Here is a 12120-nt window from a genome sequence, read left to right as displayed (position 1 = left end):
AAAATAAATTTACGTGAATTTATTTTCTTTTCCATTTTTAATATTTGAATTATAATTTACCTTCTATTTCACGGTATTTCATGTTTAAGCTAGTTCAATGTACATAGATAAATCAAAATTTCAACAACTTTACGCCGTATCCTTATTTCAGATATAAATCGACATAATAAACCTATCCGATTATTAATTTTTGTATGATGGGAATTCCAATGAGCTTACTACTGCAAACTACAAGTGTCTTATCAGCAGGATCTTGATTAAACTATATAAAACAATCTCACAATAATTACAAATAATCATACACATAGCGCTCATGTCTCTACATATATTGAAATTGAATTATTTGTTGATGATGCTATGCTATACAAGCCAATAAAAGTCTAAACGATTGTGTCAATTTACAACATGAACATTTAAACAATATATCCACCTAATGCCAACAAAATCAACTGTATCTAAATGTTTCAAAATGTCATCACATTGTCTTTTCGAGAAATAAAAATAAAATATTATTTAATTATTCTTTTAACAACAACAACAACATTGTAACATAGCAACAGTCTCAAATATTCGTGATCTCGGAAAACCCTTGATAGTAAACTACAATGTAACCTTCATAAACATCAAATCAAAAATTAAGCTGCTTAAATGCTAGGCTTCGTCATAAGAAACACAAAACTTTTTAATAGCATCGATATTATTAAGCAACTCTACTTTGCCTATGTACGAAGTCATTCGGAGTTTGTATCAGTTGATTGGTCTCCATTTTACAAAATCCACATAAACAAAATCGAAGCAATTAAAAACAAATTCATAAAATATCTTTGTTACAAGTCATTTGTAAGATTTAATAATTATGCAGAGGCAGCTTCATACTTTAAAATTGATTCACTGATTGTACGGAGGCATCATAAGGATGCACTATTCCTGTATAAAGCTCAGAGTTGCTAAACAAGATTCCATTCAATGTACCTGCGCGTTCAACACGCTCTTGTGTCCTTTTCAAGGTTGATCAAAGCAAAACGAACTCTAAGCAGAATTCTTTCCTGAACAGACTTTGCAATAATTACAATAGCGTATTATCCAAGGTTGATATTTTCTGTTGCGAACTTACCAAATACAAGAGGTCCATAAAATAATATTTCTCTGATGGTTTGTGAATAATGTTTATGTCTATATTGTTTATATCTGTATTGTGATTTGATTTATATCTACATCCTCTCTTCATGGCTATAAATGTATTGCTTTGTAAATTTTTCGTTTTATATAATCTTTTGTTTTGCATAAATTTTTTAATTCATATTCCTTTCTCACAAATTAAATTTACTTATTACATATATTATGCTGTCTCAGTAGAGGTAAAGTCACAAAGAGGAAATCCATAATTGGTTTTATTTTACTATATAATACTTATGTACAAACTTGTCAAACTGTCGATTTCCCGAAAATGAATAAATTTTAACATTTTGTTGATGTTCTGTTTCAGGTAGCATTAATTTGGAGACTGTACCCTTGGAAAAACCAGAACCCCATGAAGAAGACGGTGTGGGAATCCCTTATACGGAAATAGACATAGACCTGCCAGATGTTAAAAAGGAATGCTCAGAGCAATTTGAAAGTATTACCGAGAGTGCAGGTAAAATGGATTTTTTTCGTCTGAATCAGTTTTAATAATCTTATCGTTTCATTATAAATTCCGACTTATTGAGCTTTATCTGTCATCTTTTCCAGATGTGATAGTGGTCCCGAAGACACATGCCGAAGTAAAACCTCATTCATGTCTCCATTGTAACTATTCCAGCTCAAGCAAATCACATTTAACAGTGCACTTACGCACCCACACTGGCGAAAAACCTTATTCATGTTCCTATTGTAACCAAACCTTCGTCAGCAAATCGCATTTAACGGTTCACTTACGCACCCATACTGGCGAAAAACCTTATTCATGTCTCCATTGTAACTACTCCAGCTCAAGGAAATCATATTTAACACTGCACTTACACACCCACACTGGCGAAAAACCTTATTCATGTTCCCATTGTAACTACTCCTGCTCACAAAAATCTTTGTTAAAGAGACACTCATTCACTCATACTGGCGAAAAGCCTTATTCATGTCCCCATTGTAACTACTCCTGCTCACGCAAGTCAGTTTTAACGGTACACTTACGTATCCATACTGGCGAAAAACCTTTTTCATGTTCCCATTGTAACTTATCCTACTCACTCAAATATCGTTTGAAAATGCACTTACGCACCCATACTGGTGAAAAACCTTATTCATGTTCCTTCTGCAACTATTCATGTACCGAAAGAGGCTATTTAAAACATCATATTCGTACCCATACTGGAACAAATCCTTATTCATGTCCCCATTGTAACCAATCCTGCTTTAGCAAATCACATTTAACAGTGCACTTACGAACCCATACTGGCGATAAACCTTATTCATGTCCTATTGTAACCACTCCTGCTTACAAAAGTCAGATTTAACGGTGCACTTCGCACAAATACTGGGAAAAAACCTTATTCGTGTATCCATTGTAACTACTCCTGCTCACAAAAATCACTATTAATTATTATTTTTTTGGTAAACTAATGTTTAAGACAAGATTCTCTTGGCGTCATGTATCTTTTATCAGGAGATTTTTCAATGTGGATGAGTGTTTCAGGCTAATAATTATAGATTGTAAAATAATTGTTAAAGTCACTATTAATACGGCACTTACGCACCCATACTGGAGAAAAAACCCTATTCATGTCTCCATTGTAACTACTCCTGCTCACAAAAACTACCTTTAAAAAGACATTTACGCAATAATTTACGCGTAACTACTCCTGCTCATACAAATCACTTTTAAAACGGCACTTACTCACTCATACTGCAGAAAAACATCTTTAATGTTCATGTTCCCAAAGGGGATCTTTAAAACATCAGATTCTTACCCATACTTGAGAAAAACCTTATACATTTCCCCATTGTAACCTCTTCTGCTAGCAGAATTCAAATTTAACGGTACACTTACGCACTGGTCTATTTTTTAAATTCCGTATTTGGAATTTAAAAGAAACATCATAAATAATGTTTGTTTTATAATTAAGTACCTATGTAAGTTTTCAAGTTCCTGCTTACAAATCTTAGGGCGGCTTGCACCATAAGTTAAATATGGTTTGAATGTCATTTTAAACACATTATTTGAATGAAGTCAACTTGGCGTCTTGCACCACAAAATTAAAGTCGTTAAATGCGTTTAAAGAACTGTCAGAGTTAAATACCCAAAAGGGGCTGTTTAACCGAGTTAAACGTGTTTAGCCCTACTCATAAAGCAGTATTCATTTTTTGTTATTCATTTTTTTTAAGGTTATCCCTTCGATTTCTGATTGTGGTTAAAATCGATCTCGTTTTAATTTGTATTCACAATGATGAAGAAATTATATCATAGAAATTATAAAATTTTAGAAATTATACAAAATTATATAAATACTTACCATATATATATATATATATATATATATATATATATATATATATATATATATATATATATATTTATATATATATATATATATATATATATATATATGTATTAACATTTTGTTCTGTTTCAGGTAGCACAAATATGGAGACTGTACCTATTAAAAAACCACGACCCCGAGATGAAGATGGAGGGGGAATCCCTTATACGGAAATAGACATAGACCTGCCAGATGTTAAAAAAGAATGCTTACAGCGCTCTGAAAGTATTACCGAGACTGCAGGTAAAATAGATTTTTGGTTGTCTGAATCAGTTTTTTTTTTTTTTTTTTTTTTTTAATGAGTTTTTATTATTCACAATGTACATTTGTTACGTATAAATTTTTTTATAAAATTAGCGATAAAACCGGATAAAACTAAGTTTAAACATTCTAACATTAATAAATATTTCAATTTGTGCGCATTAGAAACATTAGAAATCAACAAAAAAATTAATTCAAGCATTAATATAGTAAATAAAATAATAGCACCTTGCAAATCACCTCTATTGACAATGTTCCCCGTTATGTTGACTCCTCCCTCCGTTTCCCTCTCAACCCCCTCCCCCTCCCTCAAATCCCTCCCACCAAAGAACCAAACTAAATAAAACCCCATATTTCTGCACTTAAAAATTTAGTTTTAAAATAGCTAGTTAATGACACGGATGTGTCGAAACCGGTCGCTAATTTTATAAAAAAATTTATACGTAACAAATGTACATTGTGAATAATAAAAACTCATTAAAAACAAAAAATGTCTAGAAATTGTTACATAGTGAATGCCAAAGAAATACAAAAAATTGAATCAGTTTTAATAATCAAAATATTACCGGCTTATTGGGCTTTATCCGCCATCTTTTCCAGATGTGATAACGGTCTTGAAGACACATCCCGGAGAAAAACCTCATTCGTGTCTCCACTGTCACTACTCCAGCACAAAGAAATCACATTTAAAAAGGCACTTAATCACTCATACTGGAGAAAAACCTTATTCATGTGCCCATTGTAACTACTCCTGCTCACAGAAGTCAGATTTAACGGTGCACTTACGCACACATACTGGCGAAAAACCTTATTCATGTCTCCATTGTAACTACTCTTGCTCACGGAAGTCAGATTTAACGGTGCACTTACGCACACATACTGGCGAAAAACCTTATTCATGTCCTCATTGTAACCACTCCTGTTCACGAAACTCAAATTTAACAGTACACTTACGCATACATACTATACTTATTGTCTAATATCTTATTTAAAATTTTAAAAAATTTCATAATTATTTTTTTTTGTTTTATTTTTACGCACCTATGTAAGCATTAAAGTTTCTTCAGGCAAATCTTTATTTTGTTTTATATAAGCATTAAAGTTTCTTCTTGAAAATCTTTATTTTGTTTTATGTAAGCATTAAAGTTTCTCCTTGCAAATCTTTATTTTGTTTTGGTTAGTCAAATTAGCAAAATTAAGAATCGTGCTTTTTTATATACGCATATATATACTCATACAACTTTCAGATGGCAGAAATTAATAGTAATGCTACGATTTATTTACTGTCGTTCTTTTACTTTTGGTTCATGGCACAATAACATTCTTTTAAATACTCACAATAATAATATAAATAATTGCCGATGTAGGCATACTAAAATATGTATATAAACTGGAAAAACGTAGTTAAACTCTGCAAGCCACATCCGAGAAAATTAATTAATAGACATAATTTATTATAAATAGGGGTTACATGTGAATTCAAGTTGCCATTATGCTTGCCTGGTCGCTATTAAATCGTAACTAGAAATATTTCCTGTTATTACCAACAATTTTTTGATGGATTTCAAAATTTTGATGTGAACAGGAAAATGTGTAATTTTTGTAGTTATTATTTTTTTCATTTATTATCCATTGGCTTCCGATACTGTAAATGTTGTGAATTTAGAAAAGAGATAAAAATGAAAATTTAAAAATAAGTAAGTAAAAAATATTATATTTTATTCAGTTATGCATGTTAACCCAACATAATGACTAGTCGACACACCTCTAAAAAGTAATTGTAAGTCATTTGAGTCCCACTGCTAGTAAAACATCAACATTACAACTAAACCAATTCAAGTGTGTTTTGTTTTTATTGTTTTGACTTTTTCGACAGATGTAATTGTCACACTGAACCTTGTTATATATATATGACTTTATTATGGTTTATTTCTATACGTACATTACAATTTCACATAGTTCGTTTATGTAGATGGGGAATAATAGAGGGCCAAGTATAGTGGGACTCCGTACGTGATTAAAAGTGGATAACTTGTCTTGCTGTCAATTTTTAGTTGTTGCATTCTGTAAGACATGAAGCTTTTAATTAGGTCGAATTCTATTCCATTAATGCCTATGTTTTTTAGCTTTTTGAATAGTTTTTTGTTTGAAATTCTGCCGAAGGCTTTACATAGATTTAAGTAAATAGATATTACTTTTTTCTTAGCGTCTAGATTTTTTGTATTGAAGTCCGTTACAGTAGCTATTGCATGTACTGTGCTCCTGTTTTTCCTGAAGCCATGTTGGTCGATCGAGAGTATGTGTTTTGTTTCCAGATAGTGTTGAAGCTGTTTTTCAACAATTGTCGAAATGGTATTTAGTAGCGTAATATGTCTAGTTGTTTCCATTATTTTTTGGTGCTGATTTAAAAATTGTAGTAATAAGACCTTTTTCTGGTAATCTAGGAAAATTTCCTTCTTTTAGACTAAGATTAATTAAGTATGTGAGTGGTTTAAGTAGTTGTTGACTCAGTGTTAAGATAGTTTTAGAATCTACACCATCCGGTCCTGTAGTTGTGTTATTCTTTAGTGATTGAATTATTGTATTGGTATCTTCTAGCGTTACATTATGTTATTTGAAATGTCTGTTGTAATTTTCACTACTAATGTTTGTTGCATTTTTTTGAGGTTCTTGGATATCTCTGAGAGGCAACGTAGTTTTTTATATTTTCAGCTAGGCTAACTCCAATATTAATGTAGTGTTTGTATATAAAATTGAGGATACGTATATGATTGTCGTGGAAGTAGAGTTCTTCATCATCAATTAGTATTTTTTATGGTATCATCTCTGTTCTTCTGTGAATGCGTACTTTCCCTCAAAATTGAGATCAGATTTTTCGGTAGTATAATTCTTTGGCTTAACGTATAGTTAGGGAACAAATATTTCTGTACATTTTATAGAAGAAATAAAGCGAGGTATCATAAGGGTTCAGTTTAACTTGTTTGTGTAGTTTGTTCCTTTTTTATGTTATTTATGATGCTTTGAGTAATCCATTTTTTAAGTCTTACTTTGCGATGAGGGATAGATGTGGGAGTTTTTTTTGTACTTTGGGTAATGAGAGTTTGTAGACATGTTAAAAAAAAATCCATGCTTCTTCTGTTGAGTTCATTTTTGTTAGATGTTCCCATGTCTGTTTTTCTTAACATTGTTTTAGGTTTACGTAGTTAATTATTTTTTTGCGGTGTCATTTTGGAAAGTTGAGATTATATTTGGTGAAGTCGGATTCTTATACTGGACTAAATATTTGTCTGTTTGATGTATCCATAATGTGATTGATATATGACTATGAGTCTTTGTTTATCCCGGTAGGAGTATTAATGGTGCTTATAATGCCATGTTCCAGAAGCATCAGTTGGTATCCAATATTTTGAGGGTGACCATTAGGAGGTATTTTAATGTTTAGATCTCCAGCTATGATTATGTTTTTGAATGAAGTTAGTTTTTTTAGGTGAGAATCCAGATCCATTATAAATAGTGTAATGTTATGTATGGATGGTTATCTGTATAGGACGAGAATAGACACATTATATTATTTGTTGACAGTTTGTATTTACTAAATCAATTTATGATGCAGAGGCGTTAAGACTATTATTTACGTATACAACAATGCCAACATTTTGTTTTTTTTTTATTTAATGTGTGATATTTAGTATAATTATTTTTGTGTTTTTTGTAAAAGCGGTTGAAATCCAACATTCTGTAAGGATTATAATTTTGTAATCTGTTTAAAAGTTGCATAAGATTATGTCAAGTTCGTCATAGTTTTTGTTAAGGGATCTTATATTTTGGTTAAATATTGTAAGAGAACCTGGAGTGTTAATAATAGAATCACAGAGTTTTTAATTTATTTATTTTATTTATTTATTTTTTTATACTATAATATTGATTACATTTTATGATTTTGACTGTCCAACTAGGAAGGATTCCCGTTTCAGGATAGTCAAATTTACAGGTTTCAAGTTATCCTAGACGAATACAGGATTTACGAAGTATCATTGGTTGTATGATGTTGTTGTGTGCTATTAAAGTTCATTGTAAGTACACCAGCCATGGTGGTATGCAAAATAAAGATAATGTTATTTTGAGGTCTGAGTGACCTACATTTTAGACCATACACCATTTTTAACAATCATTTTCATTTTCGATTTGTTTAATTTTTTCCCCCAGTCCTTTTCGGATTAGCATTTTGCCTGTTTTAAACCACGCGACTTGGAAATGTTTTTCCTTAGCCGATTTTTTGGTTTTTTATAATAATTCTTTGTAGTACGGTGAAATCACTTTGACCTGCACTCTGAACGGCTCAGTACCCTAGCCCTATTTACTGTTTATATTGTTGTCATGAATATTCTCATACTATTTTATGTAATTAATGTTTTAAGCCCATACTCTTTAAATGATGTAATTTGTTTATAAATAGCTTTCGCACACATTATTATTAGTGAAAGATAACTATCATTGATGGGTATATCCTTCAAAAGTTATTAAAATAATTAATTCGAATAAAATTAAGTATTATTTTAATTATTTTATGTAGAATAATATTATTCTCACAGTGATTTTATTCCGGTCATTTTTCTGTCAATATTGTGTAGAGATTATTACTATAAACCTATCGCACGAGTTTAAAGCAAAATGTATATTACAATGTACTTATGTTTTTATTAGAAATGTAACTATTTAAGTTAAATAAATATGTTTTATGCAAAGGGACTGATTGTTATCATCATAATACATATTTACTTATAACATGACATACTCATAAGTGCTTTTACATGCATATTATAGATTATATTAATGTACAAATAAATATTTTGAACAGTGCCTTGTGTTTTGATTTGTTTTTAATCTAAACAGGATTTTTATCGCCAAGCGCCATTTCTAAATTTTCGCGGACTGGACTGAGTAATTGATTATGTCCGTCACTGAGAATTGGATTTAACTAACGTTAGTTGTTTTCTTGCAGTGTGCGCTAGCATTTCAGACGTAAGCCTACATTTGACAGTACAATTAGGAAATTTTGCACACTCGTGTGATAAATCTTAACCGTGTTCAAATGTTGGGCGATCAATTACGCTGAAATACTGATAGAACAGTGACAAAATTCCCACCTGAAGCCTGTGCTATGAAGATAGCAATCCGTTTGTTAAGATAGGGGAATTTATCAAATGGAACTCGCGTTTCTGCACAGAGTAGAAAGGTTGTTTCAAGTATTTTGAGCTTCAGACCAGAGGTGGCTGCCAAATTCAACGTTAAGGCCCACTTGCGATTTATACAGAGTCAGAAATTGTGTACTGTTAAAGTATATGTGGGCCCTGTACAGAACACCCGGCTTCTGAGAGGCTTACTTGACTGGCTTCGATGGAGCCCCCGTGCCTTAGCTGGTCACTTCAAGTAACACCAAGCATATCAATGTAACGCATTTTGATTAGCATATGATTATCATGTCTATGCGGTTCTTGAAGAGGTCTGGATTATATGAAGGAGGAAAAACAGATGTCGGTAGCTCGTTTGACATGCGAAGCGTCTTGCACAAAAACGAGTCGAAGAAGCGGCCCGTTCTCATGAAGCCAACATCAACTTTGAACGGGTGTTCCGCTTGTGTACGTCGACTTTCACGCACGTGCGCCAGTGAATTAGGGATGCTTCAAGCTCTTTAGAGCCGGCTCCATCAAAATACCTGTAGAACAGACTCAGCATGTCCACAGTGCGTCTTTTTATTAGAGACGGCAATCGATCTTTTAACAATCAGACGGAACGCAGTCCTTTGTAACAATCAAGTAGGTTTATCAATTTTTGTGGAGTTTTAGCCTAGAGGTGGCTCCAATATTCAATTGTTAGGTGTACCTGAGATTTGCATATGGCTGGTTATTTTTTATGAATCTGCTAGCCCTTTAAAAGAGGCCTAGTTTCTTGGAATCCAGATTAATTTGGACTTCTGTGGAGCCCCGATACTTGAGCCGGTCTAAAATGCAAAATAACCACGTGAATTTTTTTAACGCGAAATGAGCATTTTTCACGCAATATTTTGGTATTAGGATTAGAAGTAGGTACGTTCTAAATATTTATTTTGTATGGTTTTGAGAAGTTTGAACAGCCTTAAAATGGAAGGCAAGTTTTGGCCCATTGGTAAGAGTGAATCTGCAAAAAGTGTGCTGAATCCCGGTTGATACAAATGTACTAATTTGAGTTGGTATTGTTCTTAATCTGTGATAAGATTAGCTATGACTGTGTTGAATTGTCATGCGTTAAATAAATTTGTACTGAAAATTGAGTTAACATGGAACCATTTTAAAGCTGACATATTTGTAAACATGAAAAAATAACACCAACAAAAATTTCAGTCCTTAACCCACAGATAGCAAAGTTTTAGTCTATTATGAATACATAAACCGAACCAACCTAATAAGTTAGTAGTTTCTAATTGTAGACATATCCAATAAAGCTGTTCAAATGTAAGACTCCATTTTAAGAGTATTTTAATGACTTTCATAATATCAACACCATCATAACTTTGTATGCCATTTAGTAAGGAGTCATATCTACAATTCCACAGTTTGCTCATCAAATTATGACGTTCATTCACACACAATTAAAAGAATGCTTAGTAAATTCTAATGATATTTAAGAGTTGACATTTCCAAAGAATGTCTTTATTACGTCTATTTACTGTATTCATTTTATTAATCAAAAAGATTGGATCGAATAATTATTTCATATTTAAAATTACATATTAATTCGAAGTTGAATACGAAGATGGTTGATATCTGAAATGAGAAGTTACTGCGGCTCTGATTACCAGAGACTTACGCGGAACGTTAATTTTGGAACCTGTTCTTCAAAAAGAAAAATAGAAACCGTGGGTAGGTTTCAAGAGACTAGGCACTTTTTAATTTTTCGAACGCTATTAGTCATATCGTCCCTTAGCTAACAACACCGCATAAGTCATTTTTACCAACTTTACAGGAGACGAAAAAAACTGTTTATTTTAAAAAATCGGTGGATTTTTTCTGTTATTACTTAATAAATACCCTAGTTAGCGGTTAAGAAATAATTATTTATACTTACTTTGACGATTTACTTTATTTTAACTTTTATTTTATGACTTGAGCTGTGTTGACTGATATTTTATTAGATTTAGGCGGTGTTGTTTGCGAAAATGTTAGGGAATAAGGTATTAAAAGATGATTTACAAAGAAAAGTTTTTATTAAGAAATATTTCAAGAATAATTATTAACAACCGTTATAAATAGGTATTTATAACCTAAATCTTAAGAATAACATTGTTGAGATCAATTGCTTAAAGTTATTTGGTGACACACGAACCTTAAGACCGTACCTAAGTGCAATTATTATTATTTTATTTTTTTATTTTAACAGGAAAATATTTAAAACATAGTCTCTATAAACTCCAACTAAACAAGATATAATAGTAATAAAATTATAAAAATAAAAAAATATACTCGAAATCTCCAGTCTAATAGTTAGTTGCAGTTTTTAGCGATTGCTGTGCGGAAGGTCATCATAAAAAGAGTGGCAACTAGATGTCAATTCGCTTTTTAGGTCTTGAAAATCTTTGTACTTCCGATTTGTAATTGGTATTCTAGCTGCATACAATTTCTGCAGGTGATTTATTTGTTTAATGCTGTTAATTGGCGTGGAACGATGTGGTAACGGCTGAAGCTCGTCATCAAAACCAATTTTATACCACATTGTGCCATTTGGTCTGTATTCTAGCATACGTACATCTGTGACGACTGGGTCACCTGCTTTTTTACCAGGCCGTATAGATTTATAAATTAATTCTTTCGAAAAGTCGGTAAAAAAGGTATAGTCCAAATAACGAGCTTCGTAAGGCATAGGATCACTCCTAGCGGTTTTAGTAATAGCCATGTATTGTTGTGGAAGGTAAATTTCTTTACCTTTTAATTTACACTCTATTGCACTGTGTACGGAATCTCATTCCAGTGGGTATGGCCTTTTACCAAGTACTTATGAGTAACATTGCGATTTTGAGCACAACAGCCATCGGAATATAAAATCACAGGCAATAATTTCTGGCTCAAAACTTTCTCTAGATAGTCTACTAAGCACGAAGCAAAAACAGAGGCTTCAAATGTGCTATTTGACTCATCGAACCAATAACACATACTTATTTAGTTACTAAATTGTATAATGTAAAATTATGGACGCATAATTTAGTTTTATAATAAATTGCATTAGCTTGAAGATACGGAGCCAATTTTACCGATTCAACATCCTGTGTGAATACATGACAAGCTCCGGACTGTGCAATATCTTTGTCAGT

This window comes from Hesperophylax consimilis, chromosome 19 (genome assembly GCF_061612785.1).
Source record: "Hesperophylax consimilis isolate HC1 chromosome 19, BYU_Hcon_1.0, whole genome shotgun sequence".
Classification (NCBI taxonomy): domain Eukaryota; kingdom Metazoa; phylum Arthropoda; class Insecta; order Trichoptera; family Limnephilidae; genus Hesperophylax; species Hesperophylax consimilis.
This window is presented reverse-complemented; position numbering follows the sequence as displayed.